At 31.8% G+C, this 15331-nt stretch overlaps 1 protein-coding gene across 1 annotated transcript in view; it reads left to right on the top strand.

Moving 5' to 3' along the window:
- The first annotated feature begins 305 nt into the window (after positions 1–305).
- Positions 306–15331, top strand: part of LOC129215990 (excitatory amino acid transporter-like) — a 126505-nt gene continuing 111479 nt past the window's right edge. The window contains exon 1 of the mRNA XM_054850121.1: positions 306–535. The gene's annotated coding sequence lies outside the window, so the exon portion shown is untranslated. The remainder of the gene's footprint in view (positions 536–15331) is intronic.

The raw sequence follows: 15331 nt of genomic DNA, 5'->3' as shown, positions 1-15331 counted from the left end.
AACAGTTACGTCATTACACCCGCAATCATGCTGCCAATAGGGGGACAAGCACCAATTTTGCAAATGTAAATAAAAGATGCAAATTTTTAAAGGAAAAAAAATCCTAAAGAAAAAGTAACAAATCGTACTGTCTAATCAGGATATGAATAAGGAAACCACGCTACTATAAGGGGGTGGAGTGACTCAATACCCAATAAAATGTCGGCACAATCCAACCAACTGAATGCACAATTAACATTCTGTCGGACCCACGGGATATCATGTGACAGCAACATGTGATATGTGTTTGTTCGATCATCACTTGCGAGCCGACTGCCGTCCGGTTTTCATCCGCCGCTGCCCAATTCCATATCCCCTTTGATCTAGGGACTATTACAACAATAATCTACGCCGAAAGATAACTCTATGAAAATTGTGTGTTTCTCTTGGATTCCGAGTGAATATTTAGTCCACGCATGCTCTTGTTCTGAGGAAGGATCGTAAGATTTTTGCCAGTTTCTTTCTCGCTGTTTGAAGTTAAACCTTTTGGTGTCGGGTAAGTTTTTTTCAATTAAATTTTCAACAGAAGTATCCATACTCTTTTAATTATTCCTATGTACAACGATTATCATTACATTAAAACTAAAAATGATTTTGTAAAAGGCCTATAGTTTTAATCAGAGGTATTCTACCTTTTATGCTTTGGGGTACCCTTTGAGGGTACCGTTTTCTTGAAGGAACTCTTGGTAAAAGAACAGGAAAAAGATATGACATCAAATCTTTACCCTACTGAAATTTACAAAAAAAAAAAAAATTTTTTTTGATCTTTGCTTTATCACAGTACAAATATAAGGTAAGGAATGGTCGATTAGCTGATGTTGTTTCTTATTGTTTAGTTTAATAAAGCATATTCTATGAACAAGAAACAAATCCAGCAATATTTTAAACTAAAGAAACTAATTACAGAAGTTTTTTTTTATTGACTTGACTGTGATTGCTTTTTAATGAAAACTATTTGAACGATTGAAAGAATTTCATTATATATAAAAAATATTCATTATTTTTTGAATGTACAAACAATCCGTCATTAAGAATTCAGTGATTCAATCAAAATTTTACTAAAGTTTTGGCTCTTTGATTAGGCTATAAGTGATCACTTATGGAACCATTGTGAAAGTTACATGGAACCCTAGGGTTCCGCAGAATCGAGACTGAAGACCTTGGTTTTCTGTGGGTTTAACTTGGGGAAGAGTGGAAATGGTTTTGTACTTAGTTATGGAAAAATTTGCTTAAAAATTCGAAAATAAATGAATTTATTATTGAGTTCGTTTAAAATTGCTATAGCTGGGGAAAACCTAACTTGGCAGCATTGTGAAGGCCCACAGATCCTAATCACATCATACAAACGCTGCCAGGTTAGGTTTGCCACAACTATAATTGCAAATTGTTGATTTACAAATGAAAACTAATTGATGCGGAGCACTTATTTGTTAGATTGTTTTTAAAGACTGCTATTCATGAAACTTCTGAGTTATAATAAATGTTAACTACTGACTGAAAAGAGGTTTTCCCACTGTAAATATTTTCGCTAGAATTTCTCGGAAAAATAAGTGAAGATAAAAAGCAAGTGGTTGTTTTACATTTTAAGGTCGGTTTGGAATTTGATAACAGTTAAAAATAACAATTGCTCATAAACTCCTTGCAAAATTATTCATATTTTCACTGTTTCTGCACGTTTTTATAAAAAAATAGCTGCCCTGAAAAGTTGAAGCGATTTCTATTGTGGATGAATTATGCTAAGACAACTGATTTTGTTTTCTCTTGTTAGAAAATTGATTACCTTTCATTAAAAAAATATAATGCACTAAAATTACTTAGATCTGAAACTAAACGAAGTCGAAAAAGTAAATATTTAGGTAAGTTATGTAAAAAAAAATATTATAAAGCACGTTTGCTGCAAGGTTGTTGTGAGATTCTGTCTTCTCATGGAAGTTAAAAGTTTTTAAAGACGAATGAAATTGTTGTTTCACAAACGTGGGTGAGAAAAATGATAAAAAAAGTTCAGATAAACATATTTTAAATGCGTGTGCTATCTTCTCTCAAAAACTGAACTACAATATACATTTGCGATTGGTCAAACATGTTTATCAAAACTTCATATCTGTTGTGGAAGTTATGACAGACAAAAATTCATATTTAAAATATTATAACCAAAAACGAGTTGATGTGTGCATCATATGACTTCTTTTTACTCCACTTTATCCACTTTAATGTCATTATCCCATTTCTGGCCATTTTAATGTGATTCAATAGTTTACTCTCTAAATATCACCAACAGTGGCCAAATTAAAACAGATTTTCAAAAAAGTCGCCAAGTTGGCGACAAACTTGGCGACCAAAATACTGGCGATATATCGCCAAGTGTCCACCAAATAACACCACTTGGGTTTACATCAAAATTAACAATGATATCACCCAAAAAAGGGGGAAAAGACCCCTTTAGAAACACCCGAATGCAACCAAAAGGGAAGGTGCACCACTAGACCCCACTAGAAGTCTACGTACCAAATTTCAACTTTTTAGGACTTACCGTTCTTGAGTTATGCCACATACATACGCACATACGCACATCCGCACATACATACATACGTACATACCAGACGTCACGAGAAAATTCGTTGTAATTAACTTGGGAATCATGATTATTGATATTTCGCGTGTCTATACGTTCTTAGGCACTTATCCACGAGTGGTCGAGTCGAAAAAAAAAAAACTCAATATTCATTCGGGGTTGAGTAAAATGGAAATCAAGGTCGATTTTTGAGTGAAAATTTTTTCGCGAATACAATACTTCCTTTTTTGTAAAAGGAAGTAAAAAAGCTACAACTGACAAAAATGAATTTACTAAATATTATGTTAGAAAGAAAAAATTCACAAAAAATATTCTCCATGTTTCATATTTAAATCAATATATGCAACCAACTATAAACCCTTGTTTCAAATAGCATTTTAAAGTAAAAGTGAAAAACATGTTACAGAAAACATTTTCTTTTACTACTACCAGTATGTATTCTTTCAAAAACTGGAGATATACCTTTCGTTTCCGGCTTCTAAAATTATTTCGAAGTATTTTAAATAAAGGATGTACGATAATGTAATTTGTCTTAACAATGAATGAAAAAAGTAAAAATAAAATGTTCGTTTACAACAAAAATATCAAGCTAAAACTCTGCCAGCAATGATTTACTAAAATTAAGTGTATACATCTACGTCTATATTACCTATCCAAACAATACCTTTTTATTGTATACATCAATCAGTTTAAATTTTTTTTAATCATTTTTCTTTGACCTTTCTAAGAGTTGAAATAGTTTCTGAAGTGATATATCCATTACATAAAGTTATTATTGTTATTGTTATTATTATTGTAAGGAAACGACACAAAGTCAAGTTTAATATTACAAACTGTAATTGCATTATACTATTTCAGCAAATTTAAGCTGTTGCCCAAAGTGTTTTTATTATTATTTTTTTACATTTCAAACTCATTTTTCTGTCGCTGTGAGTATGAATGAGAAACAAACATAATGTAATACTATATTACATCAAAACTGTTTTCAATTGCAATACTTATTAAATTTATCCTTCAGTTACATTAAAGCAATATTGTTCGATATTGTGTGTTGATTACAGCAGACTCAAAAATTACCGCTGACAAATCAATAGATTTACCATTAAAAAGATTTCTCTGAAATTTCAGTTTCTTCTTATTAGCATTTGGGGTGTTTAGAGCCCGGTTAAATGGAAATCTGATGAGTAGTTTTTCAATTTTCCCCAGGTTTTTGTGCTTTTATTTATTTAAAAATTCTTTTTTTTTTTTTGCTGACTACCACATTATGGAAATTACGTTTCGTAGCTATCATGTGCGTTAAAAGAGCGTTTTTCAACCTCTTTTGACCAATGAACCGATAAAAACTAGTGAAAAAAATTCAGGGACCGAAGAGGTTTTTTATTTGTTTCGTTTTATTTTTCAAAAGAAAAAAAATCGAAGCACTATAAGACTGTTATACTAAGTTAATTGCTAGATTTTTCATTCATTTAAAATATTTCTAACTTAATAAAAGTGCAGTTATCCTACATAGACACTTAAATTTTTGGCAACCCTTGTATTTTATTTTGTTTTAACTACAAATGCCCGGCGAAACAACACTAAAACCTGTTTTTCGTGCGGTTTGTTTGTTTGTTTGTTCGTTTTTTTAAACATTTTCTATCTTTTCTTATCTTTTCTTTATTTATTTTTTCTTTTTTATTATTTATTTATTTATTTATTTATAATTTTTTTTGTACTTTTTTTTGTGAAAATATTTTTTTGTGCGGTATATGAAAAATTCGGGGACTTAATAGACGAAATAATTTATAAAACGAGTGCGAGGTAGTATACTTCAAGTTACGGCAGGGGCTACCCGATGGGAGGTCAACGTGACCTCCCAAAAAAGTCCTTGTTCGGAAATTTTGTCTGCCAATTCGACAATTATCATCATTCGGCAGAATTTGAAGTTCAATTCGGCAAAATTATTATCATTCGGCGAAATTCGGAGTTAAACTCGGCAAAATTTGGAGTTTCATTCGGCAAAACTAATTCGGCCAAAACAGGAGTTTCATTTCACAAAATTATAATCATTCGGCGAAATTCTATTCGTCAAAATAAGACACAAGCGAATAAAATTTTTTGAAATGTTCGCATGTGTATTTTATAAGCCAGATTATTAAAGGTTTGGCAAGATTCCAAGTAGCTGCGGTGTCTTGAATTCGTTTGAAGAAGCAATTTCTAGTTATTTCGTAAGTTTTTTAGTTATTTTCCACCTGGAACTTTTTTATGCGGTCCCTATTCCCTATGCACCGCATAAAAAATATTTTTAAACTTTGTTGTAGAACTATTTTTTTTATAGCTGCTCGTGAAGTTTTTAACGATTTTTTTTTATGCGTCCCAATCCACCGCATGAAAACAGGTTTAAGTATATACATTTTGTGTGAAGAAAAAAGTTAATAAAGAAATACGAAAAATAAAAAGAAGACGAAATAAAAAATGTGTTAGTAAAATTTTTGATTTTTAATAAAAATTTGTGGAGATTCTGGTCCCTCTAGATCTCAGCTGATAAATCCCTGGCAGCTGATACACATACATAAAATTTCTCCGGCCTCGCCCACATCTACTTTCAACAATCGCAAATTATTCCCTTTCAGTTCTTTCACGAATTACGTCACACGCAGCTTTCCCAATTAAACTCAAGCAATAATTCAGATCATCACTTACGGAGCTGAAACAAACCCTTATCTCTGATGCATTAACCAATTAAAGCGGCATTCAGAACTTGTTTGACGCAATGTAACAAAATTTTCAACGACTGCAATAAATATGTCAGATGCAATCCTAGTATTCTAGAAACACCATAAATCGCCCACTCAAATGAGCGTCCAAGTTCAGAGAAAAGTCATATATTTATCCTGATTTCAACCACTTTTAAGCTCAAAGTAACGACACCCTCCCCAGAGAAAGAAAGCATACCTTGGAAAAGGGAGTTCCCCAAGTCAGTGCCGTGGCACACTGGGGTATCACAAGCGGAGACGATGGGTGCCGCGAAATGTCTCTGGTATCAATGTATATAATACAACAGAGATAGGCTAGGATGCCGTGAGAAAATGCTAATTCTTCAAAGGGAGCCAGGGATCGAAAAATTTTGGGAACCCCTGCCATAGAAAGTTAATTTAAGAATATCATTGAGAGGGTAAAAATCAAATTGCTTCTGACGCTACTCCTACACTGTTAAAAATGGGTATTCAAAAATAATGAAAATTTACTCATTTTTGAATACTTTCATTACTCAATATAGCTCCGAATCAATAAGGTTCAATTTTGAGAAACACATGTACTCATTTCATGACTCGTATTTCTCGTATGTTTGTATTTGATGCCACATTTACTCATTTTTGAATCAATTGTATTCAAAAAAAAATGAATACATTCAGAGTTTCATTTTTGAATACATTTTTTTAACAGTGTACAGATTCTTATGTAAAACAACTCTATGAATGACCACCATTTTTCCGTCCTTTTTAGAGATAGCGTCCCCATTTTCGACAGCTTCATCGCCGTATCGCCGTTTTATTCTGAAGGAAGGGAGCATTATATTAACCATTAACAGACTTCTGAGGGGTTAGACAGGTGAAAAGTTGCCTTAAATGAACGCAAAACCGCAGACTATTTGTAACTATGACGACGAAAATTAGTCTCTCTAAATAAATAGTAAAAGCAACGAACTAGACTTGTCATAATAATCTGAAAAATCAAAGGAACATCAACCTCAATCAAGTGAACTTCATAAGAACCTCGTGATTGCTTATAAAGAAGTAGAATAAGAAAAGCATAACTCTGATCCATTTAACCCCACCGAAGAAAAATTTTAATAAAAAGGAAATATTTAATATTTTTCCTACCTCTTTAGAAGTACCACAGATAATTTAATGAGATGAAGCACTTAAAATTTGGAATTTTATTGAATAAATTTTGAGGTAATCAGAAGTTGGCAAATGGTATGTTTACGTACCACCATCGTACTACGTACGTACTACCACCCACAACGAGCAAAGTACAGTAGAACCCCTCAAATTCGGACCCTGTTAGTCCGGATCTCCTGATAATCCGGATCGATCGCTTTGATCGATTTTTTTTTTAAAATATAATTTGAAGAGCGATCGTCGAATTTCCATAACATTAATTTATTTAACCCTCTCACGGGCAAGACCGTGTTATGTCTATGATTGAGTTCCCTTTTCTTGGTAAAGCAACTTTTGAATCAATTTTTTTCCCTCGATAGAGAAAAAAAATGATTCAAAATTAGAAGAATTACAGACTATATAATAACTAAGTAATCATGTTTACTGTTTATGTGTAATGGGGTTGTTTCCTTCAGTCAAAAGTATTACTTTTAGTCACCGATATTGATAGACTAAGCAAAAAAAAAAAAAAAAAACCACGGCGCGAGGGAAAAAAAAAAATTTCATTTTCAAAACGCTCAATTTTTAATATTTTTTTTAAATGTTCGATTTTGAAAATAATGCGTGATCTTTATGACATCACAAATGATGTATTTTGGCGCATTTGTCTACTGCGTTTCCACGTTATGATTATCAAGAAGCAAATTAAATATTGCGCTCTACGCTTGCTATCAACCATATCGTTGCCCCCTCTGCGAATGGCAACAGTGAATGGCATTTCATCATTTGTGATGTCATTGGCAGAAGCGTAAACAATGAAAGCGCACCGATCAAAATATTTTTTTAAACATGTTTATCTTAGTCAAATCATTTTTAAAACGGTCAGATCCTATGTTTTTAAGCATTCTCTTTCAGAAAAAAATACTTTAAAATTTTGGAAACGACCCCATTCTATGTGTTTCATATAAAGGTGATTTTCAGTAAGCATGTTTTATTGTATTTATTTATTTATTTATTTTTCCATTCTCCGGATAATCCGAATTTCCGATATTCCAAATTGGGTCGGATCGCAATTAATCCGAATTATCGGGGTTCTACTATTTGTGTTGCAATACTCATGGAACGAACTTTTTTGAAACTGAAAAATTTTGTCAACGTATTGAAAAATATTAAAAATATTCGTTTAAAATATCGGTTTCAATTCTAGCATTTTACTTAGTTGTTTACAAAGTGACCCATGTTTTATCCATGGCCCATTTTACCCCAACTCCCTCAAACCTAATCATCTGTCGTCCATTATTCCAAAGAAAAATCTCAGTAATTTTTCTAATACCTTTCGTCAACTTTTACCCACTAAAAACTCATTCAATGTTTTTCGGAAGGAAAACCTACATTTTTAATTCACCGGTACCTTTGTTAACAAATAAGCATGTATCAACATTTTTTTTAAATAAAAATGCTGCGCTCTTTCTCAATTTAACAACATATTGATTAGCAATAAGTTCTTTAATACTTGCTTTATATTTTTCGAAATAAGAACTTTGTTTTACTTGAATTTATCGGGTACTTTACTTAATAATCCATTTAATTTTGGCCTATTATTGTCTTGAGTCATTCATTCCATGTCAAGTGACCTAGGGGTCTCCACTCGACCATCTTCGATTTGGATGAAATTTTATAGAGGTGTAGAGGTGTCTTTGAAAATAACCTATGCAAATTTTCAGCTTCCGAGATCCAAATCCTGAGGATTTAGAATCTCCCAAAAAATATGACTCAAAATGGCGGAGGAGCTTTTTGTGACAAATTACCATCTTTAGCCAAAGTTTGCAGAAAAGGTTATCACCCTGCAACCCTGAAATTTTGGAGATTAAAGTACAATTGGCTGTTAATATACTGATTTATTTTTCTGAATTTGAGCTCATTATATTTTTTATAATACGCGTGTAAACTCGTGAAAAAGAGCGGTGGGGAATTTTTTTTTTCCTGGATTTTAGGTTGTCATAAAACCTGAACAAAATAATTTCAAAGATTCGTACTTCGTGATTATAATGTAAAACCACTTGTTTTTAATGGGTTACAGTTGCAGAAATTAAAATCTATTTTCGAAAAGATATTGCCATCCAAAGTGACTATCAAAACCTTTCAAGTGAAAAAAAGAAACCTATTTTCAAAGCGCTGTAGCTCAAGTTTGCCACCTCGCATCTTCTTTTAATTCATACCATTAGAAAGAACATTTTTTCCTATCAAATTTTTTTTTTTTTTTTTTTTGATGGTGTTTTTTCGAATAAGGAAAAAAAAAAGAGCTTGAAGTTCTGTCTGTCGTAACCATTTGCCACGTTTAAGGTCAGGTTGTGGAAAATTTTATCACACTGGAAACCTGAAATTTTAGGAACTCAAAGTATTTTTTGTGAGTTTAAGTTCATTAACTTCTGTGTAGTACGCATGCAAAGTCTTGACAAAACGCAGAGGAGAAACTTTGCCCAGGATTTTAGAATGTCATTAATTTTGAACAAAAATGATTCAAAAGCTCATACTTAGTAATTCTATTGTCAATATACATGGTTTGGATGGGTAAAAAGTTGCAGAGCGTAAATATTGATTTTCTAAAAGATATTATCACCCAAAATGGCTATCAAAATCGTTCGCATGAAAAAAAAAAAAAAAAACAATTTTCTATGCGCTGTAGCTCAAGTTTGTCACCTTGCACCTTCTTTTCGTTTATACCATTAGAAAGAACATATTTTGTCCTATAAAAATAAATTTTCTTTCCGATGGTGTTCGTTCAGATAAGAATGAAAAAATGAACTTGAAATACTATTTGTCATTTACGAGAAAATATCGTTCCACAATGAATAAAGAATGGTGATTGCATGGAAACTGGCTTTTTTTTGTTTTTTAGCATCTGTTAGTTGACAGAAAGCGTTTTTTATCGGGGGGCACGGCAGTGCCCCCGCCAAGTCGAGCGCGAAGCAAACACTGCCGTACCATCCTTTACCGGAACCATTTCGCCGCATTTTCAAGCCCCTATTTGAGAACCTCTGGATGAGACCAGAACGCAGAAATTTTCGTCAGCCAGTAAGCTATAATCACACACTTAAAATTTCAAGTCTGTAGGTCATTTAGTTCCGAAGCTAAGCGAAAGCAAAGTTTCGCATTTGTGACACTCACTCACTCACTCACTCACTCATGATCATCAGAATAGAACTAGTACTTCCCATAAACTCAGAGAGGTGAAATTTGGTACAGAGTTAGGGTTTAATGGCCACAAAAAGGGAAAACTAAAGAAACTAAGATAATTGAAGATCTGGAGTACTTGGTATTCCTGATTAGAAAACACAAGAGCCCAACCAAACTATTAGAGATTGACATACCGCCTTTACAAAAAATATTCTACTTGGTGGGCCGCTTCATTTGATGCCTAAAATCGAAAGTCTGGAGTATCTAATGAAGAACCTTCAGCTGGTCTCAGCTGTATTAGAAATATGGTAATTCCCCCTTCTACTATTGGTACATAAAAAAATCGACTGTCATTGCAAAAGTCCAGCGTAGTGAGACACATCTTCTAATTTAATTTAGCATAACTTTAGTCTACTCGAACATTACACAAATTAAATGTTTCTACAAAAAGAAGTGAAATCTTACCCAAAACATTCTGTAAAAAACTAGCCAAGTCTCGATGGAGCTGCTTGTTTATCTCTAAAAAGGAATGAAATCCAGACAAAGTTATGACAAGTCTAAGTTCCTTACTGCGATTTCTTTATTATTATAGTTAATGTTGTGTGACTTGGCCGTTAAAGGGTACACAAGGGTACAAAACCAGGTGCTCCATGACACCATTGCACCAATCTGTCGCCAGAACCGCTACCCATTGACGATGGAAAATTACCACTTTTAAAACGTGTAAACAAAATTGACTTGTACCCACTAACGTATGAAGAATGTTTAACGGCCAAGTCACACAACATTAACTATAATAATAAAGAAATCGCAGTAAGGAACCTTAGATTTGTCATAACTTTGTCTAGATTTCATCGAGACTTGGCTAGTTTTTTACAGAATGTTTTTGGTGGGATTTATCTTTTAAAAAACCTATTAAGCAAATAAAATATGGTAGAAACAGAAAAAAAATCTTGTTTTGTCAGATGTACCCGTCTGTTTCCAGAACAGGATTTTTTTCTGTTTCTATCATATTTAATTTGAAAAATAACGTTTTAAAAGAAAAACAAAAACTATTTCTGACTAATAACAGCTGCAAAATCACTTATACACCGGTTTCGTTGGTTATCACCATTCTTTATTCAATTTAGAACGATATTTTCTCGTAAACGACAAATAGTATTTCAAGCTCATTTTTTCATGCTTATCTGAAAGAACACCATCGGAAAGAAAATATATTTTTTTGGAAAAAATATGTTCTAAATAATGGTATAAATGAAAAGAAGACGCAAGGTGACACACATAAGCTACCGCGCATTGAAAATTGGCTTTTTTACATGTGAACAATTTTGATAGCCACTTAGGATGGAAATATCTTTTAGAAAATCAATATTTACGCTCTGCAACTTTTACCCATCAAAACTATGTATAATGACAATAGCATTACCAAGTACGAGCTTTTGAATTATTTTTGTTCTTAATTTATGACATTCTAAAATTCAGGAAAAAGTTTCTCCACTGCGTTTTGTCAAGATTTTGCGTGCGTGCTACACAAAAGTTAATGAACTCAACCTCACAAAAATACTAGAACGTATTAACAACCAAAAGTACTTTAAGTTCCTAAAATTTCAGACTTCCAGTGCGATAAAATTTTCCACAACCTGACCTTAAACTTAGCAAATTGTTACGACAGACATATATTCAAGTTCAATTTTTTTTCTTATTCGAAAGAACACCAACGAAGAATAAACTTATTTTGATAGGAAAAAATGTGTTCTTTCAAATTTTATAAACGAAAAGAAGTTGCGAGAAGACAAACTTGAGCTACAGCGCTTTGAAAATAGGCTATTTTGTCACTTGAACGGTTTTGATAGCACTTTGGATGACAAAATCTTTTCAAAAATAGATATTCAAGCTCTGCAGCAGTAACCCATTAAAATCAGGTGTTTTTACAATATAATCACGAAGTACGAACCTTTGAATTAATTTTGTTCAAATTTTATGATAACCTAAAATCAAGGGAAAAAATTCCCCACCGAGCTTTTTCACGAGTTTACACGAGTGCTATAAAAAATACAATGAGCTCAAATTCACAAAAATAAATGAGTGTATTAACAGCTAATTGTACTTTAAGCTCCAAAAATTTCAGGGTTCCAGGATGATAAATATTTCTGAAAACTTTGGCTAAAGATGGCAATTTGTCACATAAAACTCATCCGCCATTTTGGATCATTTTTTTGGTGAGATTCTAGATCCTCACAGTTTGGATCTCGGAAGCTGAAAATTTGCACAGGTTAGTTTCAAAGGCATCTCCATACCTCTATAAAATTTCATCCAATTCGGAGATGGTCAAGTGGGGACGATTTGAAAAATTAAGTCAGCTGACGGGGAATGACTCTCCTAGAAGAATATCATTACGATGTAAGTTAGTACACCCGAATTATTACTTTTTCAAAAATATAATAGCTGTTAATTAATTTCTCTTAAAAAATATGTTTCAAGCCCTTCATATTTTAATTTAGCGTCAAAACCTATAGTACTGTTGCGTCTGTGTTTCATGCCATGTTCAGAATTGTAGTGCTAACTGTATTTTTCCTAGTCTGAACGCAAGATTGATTTTTTTTTTTTTTAATTGAACCGTCATTGCCGTTGTGCTGTAATCTTTAATCGGCAAAAGAGGAGGAAATGGCTGCTTTTTCAGAAACCGGATTGTATCGTATACAATATACTGTTTGCTCATGTTTGCTATGGAATTGGAAAACTACCAGTTAAGACGAGTCTATTTTAATACGGGGGAAAAGGAAACATTTTTGATGCGCGTGTGTTTCACTCATTTCAATGAGGCTGCTTAATTTAGAGACTAACACGTTTGATGTAAACAAACCGACATCCCAGCAAATTAATAAATGCGCCCGTTAAACCGGCCTTTCCATCTCATCAGTGGCCAGATAGTAATCACACTACACAAAAACTACACTTTTAAAATTGATAAGTTGAAAAGTTATGCAATTTTTCGTGAGTACTATAAACGATATTGAAATCAAAGATAAAGCCAAATACCAATTAAATTTAGAAAGTAGCCAGATGCGGCATCTCCACTTTTACCATGCACTAGGTTTAGGTTGTTTATTTTGAGCACATTATTTATTGTTATTGCATGGTTTTAAAAACATTCTTAAGAAAAAGGACTATTTAAGGAAATGTTTAGATTTGAACTGAGTCAAATTTTCTGTTTTGAAGAGAAATTAGGATTCTCAAATGAAATAAAAGTAAGTACATATTACGTGATTTAAAAAAAAAATGTTTTTCATAAAATTGTACTAAATTTATTTATCTAATTTGATTACCCTTTTGCATTTCATAATCTATATTATATTTATCTGAGTGTCCGGTAAATTTTATGTTTCATTTATTCTTCGCTTATTTACACATGAAAATATTTAGCTGCATATTGTGAGTTTTCCTACTGCAAAAGCTTAACAGTCGGAAATTATCGTAACTTTCCGCGTTACATTAGTTTCCGACTAAAAAAAAAATATTGTATCAAATTGTTTATTTTAATTACTTTCACCTTTTTTTTAACATTTGGAATATTATGTTTGGGACATGTGCACAAAACGAAGTAAATTTTGCGTTTTATTTGCAATTCCTTTGTTTATTATATTGAGCAGTACTGCCTCCAGCAGTTTAAGAATACGAAAATCATTGCCCAGAAACCATTCTTATATATACTTCACTCACTTAATTTTCTCATCTTCTTTTACTTAGAAATTTCAAGTCCTGCTTATCTGTGTGGAAATCAATTTAAAATCAACTTTGCCTTGAATCTTAAATGTTTCTTAAAAATCACCTCGGCATTTTCCTCAACAAGTTTTACATGTACTTTTGTTTGTTTTTCTTTCTGTTATTAAAAAAAAAATATTATTCCGTCATTGTTTAATGCCAGTTTTTATCATATAAAAAACAATGAAAAAATTATTAAATATTCTTTCTTTGTTTAAAATAGTGTCCCATTCATTACAATCAGCGACCTGTTCAATACTTTAGGTGGAATTGAATGGGATTTCATTAATTATTTTCTTTTTTTTAATTGTTTCTCACTTCAAGTTTTTTTTTCTTTCACCTTATAAAATTCTTACTATGTTTTTTTTTCTTTACGTTATAAAATTCTTACTATGTTGCTGAGTATGTAATAAATTTGTCTTGGAGAAATTAGGGAAAATATAACCAATAGAAAGTAATGAAAAAAATAAAAGAAAAAAAGTGTCCCAATCATTACTACCCTCCTCCCCCGAAACTACGAGAAAGGAACATTTCTATTGGAGGGAAAAAATGTCCAGCCCCTTTGGAGTCCTTACTGAGGCGTTCTATTGAAACACTTTAGCAATTCTATATTAAGAAGTTTATTGCGTAACAATTGTTTATGTTTAATTTATTTAATTTTTTAACCCTTTTTCAATTGAAATGATGCAATAGAGGTATCTCAGAATGAAGTCATTTTTTAGTTTTTTTTAAATATTCCTTTCCTTTTCCTTTGTATGTATTGAAACACTACTAGATTATTGAAATTTTTCCTATCGTAAAACTTTGATATTAGGAATTGATTATAACACAACGCTATAAAAATTGCTCTTGATTTAATTTGCTACTTGTTTTTATTTATTTTTATATTTTCTTTTTTTTTTCTTCTTTGTTTTCTTTAAAATGTTTCATTATGGGTATTCGCGTAGTAGTTCTATTTTAAGCTTTGTTTATCATTCGTTCGCTTATTCATTGAAATACTGCGTTTGAATATTGCAAGTTTTCACGATTGCAAACCTTTAGTAGTCGAAATTTATCATAACACGCGGTCTTTTACTTTCCGAGAATTACTTTCACATGATTTGCAAAGCAACTAGTTGTCTTTATGTACAAAAGTGATATGCTTTATTTTGTAGCGATAATTGCTGTCATAAAATCGATGTTTGAACAAGGGGAATGTGGAGCAAAGGGAAATAGTTAAGATGACTGAGTTTCTTCAAAATGAACAAATTGTTGGAAGTTAGTTCTGAAAATTACAGTATTTATTAAAATAACATTTATTTTAAGTTAAACTTGCATTGAAGAAGTAATTTTTACTTTCGGCAGAATATTTGCGACTTCAAAAAATAGTGGAAACTTTTCACTTTTTTTTTTCTATAGGGGCAAAGGGAAAAATAAAATATTTCTAATGAAATATTTTCGCGTCTTTTTTTTAAAAGTATTTTTGAATAATTGAATTTGTACATAAAAGGTGGAATGAATAAATGAAGATACTAAAACAATGAAGGAATTTAATAAATAAAATAATTAATGTACGAAGAAAAAATAAATGATTGCATAAAAGAGTGAATGAATGAATAAATAAGTGAATTACTAAATGAAGGAACGTAAATGAATTAATTATTTATTGAATACGTTACTGATTTAGTAAATGATTGAGTGAATAAGCAAAAAAAAAAAAAAAAACTATTTCGCTTTGCCCCGCATGTGCGAGGCGAAATGTGCGGGCGCTAAACGTGCAAAATATTTAGAATACAAATAAGTTGAATATTAACTAAATAAATACTACACGTTATATTAGAAGGTCTCAATTAACATTTAAAATGTTAACAACAAGAACTTTATCATTTTATAATAACAAAAATAAATTTTAACTGACAACAAAAATCTACAATATTAG

The sequence above is a fragment of the Uloborus diversus genome, chromosome 2 (genome assembly GCF_026930045.1).
Source record: "Uloborus diversus isolate 005 chromosome 2, Udiv.v.3.1, whole genome shotgun sequence".
Lineage (NCBI taxonomy): Eukaryota > Metazoa > Arthropoda > Arachnida > Araneae > Uloboridae > Uloborus > Uloborus diversus.
Note: the sequence above shows the minus strand (reverse complement) of the source record. Positions and strands in the feature narration are given on the sequence as shown.